Genomic DNA, 1678 nt, shown 5'->3' with positions numbered 1-1678 from the left:
ACAAAACGTAACGTAACGTAACGTAACATAACATAATATAACATAACATAATAATGTGACGTGACGTGACGTGACGTAATATAACATAACATAACGTAACATAACGTAACGTAACATAATAATGTGACTTGACGTGACGTAACGCAACGTAATGTAACATAACATAACATAACATAACACAACACAACATAACATAACATAATATAAAGTTTAGTGACTGTTAGGGACATCTGGTGGACCAGAAGAAGAGTTACAGAACTCATTTTGTGTTATAAAATGTTCCAGTTCTGTTTTTTTATTTATTTATTTTTATTCATTTATTTATTGTATTTTTTTTATTAAAAATTTTTTTTTGTTCTGATCCACCACTCTGACACACTCTGAGTTTAGGCTTGACCTAACCAGAACTGGAACCACGGACTTTCAGTTCTAAAAGCAGCACCAGAACCAGCAGCTTCCACAGGAGGGGACAGGTATTTTATTCAGCAAACATCAAACCACATCCTGCTTAACCACAATTAAACCTCTGCTGCTGTCAGAAGTATTTATGAAGGAGTTGCTGACAAAAAGCAACACAACTTTGCCGAAAAACACAAATGTTCTAGACTGATGTGTCAAAATCTGGAATATTTGAAGCAAAGAGTTAAATACAATGTGACGTGACTTTAAATGGTAAAGCCCAGCCTATATTAATCAATAAGGCATCTGATTGGCCCTGCTAAACATGAACCAAACCTTTGGTCAAACCCTCGTCTTCTTTAAATCAACAACAGTCTGATATTTTGTTTATGATCAGACTTCCTGCAGCTGCTCGTTACTTCATTAATTTTTCACCAGATTCCTTGTTATATGTGAGTGAACCTGAAGTTTCATCATGCCGTCGCCCCGGCTACACAAACAGGATGGAAAGAAGGCATCAGGGTTTGTCTCCATGACAATGGTAAACAGGTCTGTCAGCGTGACCTGCACAGGTGAAACATTACCCTCGCACCCACACACACCCACACACTCACACACACTCACACACACTCACACTCACTCACACTCACTCACTGTGGATGGATGGCGGACTCAAAGCAAACATCCAAACGCACCAACTTTGTGCATCAAGATGAAATCTGGTAAAAAGAAACTTTTGTTTTTACTTTTATGTCTTTCAGATATAAAAATGTAGTAAATCGTTTAACTTTTGATTTTGAAAACAACAAAACTGACGGATGTTCAAAACTTATTCTAGCTGTAAAAATGTTTGAAGCTCTGAAATTTCAGATTTGATTTTACAAATCCTCTTTGTTTGTTTGTGTTTGTTGTGTTTATGTTTAGGAAAGCACACATAAAGTTTGAGAAGGATTCTGATGAAGCCTGGCCCAGGAAGTGGGGCTTCTTGACTGAAGTTTATAAAGAGGTATCCGCACTACATTTATAAATCATATTGGCAATAAAAAGACAAAAATGAACTGTAAACTTTAACATATAATATGTGTTTATTAATCTATCAGAAGTGGAAAAAAAATATGTTTTTGTGTGTTTGTGTATGTTTTAGTATGATATGGAAAATATGAAGCAGAAGGAAGTCCTCAAAGAGACACTAACCAATCAGCATCAACCTCTGACCCCTCCACAAAAATACACTCATGTATGATCGATCGATCTATCTATCTATCTATCTATCTATCTA

General features: G+C 35.9%; 1 long non-coding RNA gene across 1 annotated transcript; it reads left to right on the top strand.

Moving 5' to 3' along the window:
* Positions 1–683: 683 nt before the first annotated feature.
* LOC106523356 (uncharacterized) lies at positions 684–1621 on the top strand. Its single transcript, XR_001310884.1, has 3 exons — positions 684–1121; positions 1324–1405; positions 1544–1621. It is a non-coding gene; the product is annotated as an uncharacterized LOC106523356 (long non-coding RNA).
* The last annotated feature ends 57 nt before the right edge of the window (positions 1622–1678 follow it).

This window comes from Austrofundulus limnaeus, unplaced genomic scaffold, assembly GCF_001266775.1.
Source record: "Austrofundulus limnaeus strain Quisiro unplaced genomic scaffold, Austrofundulus_limnaeus-1.0 Scaffold153, whole genome shotgun sequence".
NCBI lineage: Eukaryota > Metazoa > Chordata > Actinopteri > Cyprinodontiformes > Rivulidae > Austrofundulus > Austrofundulus limnaeus.
Note: the sequence above shows the minus strand (reverse complement) of the source record. Positions and strands in the feature narration are given on the sequence as shown.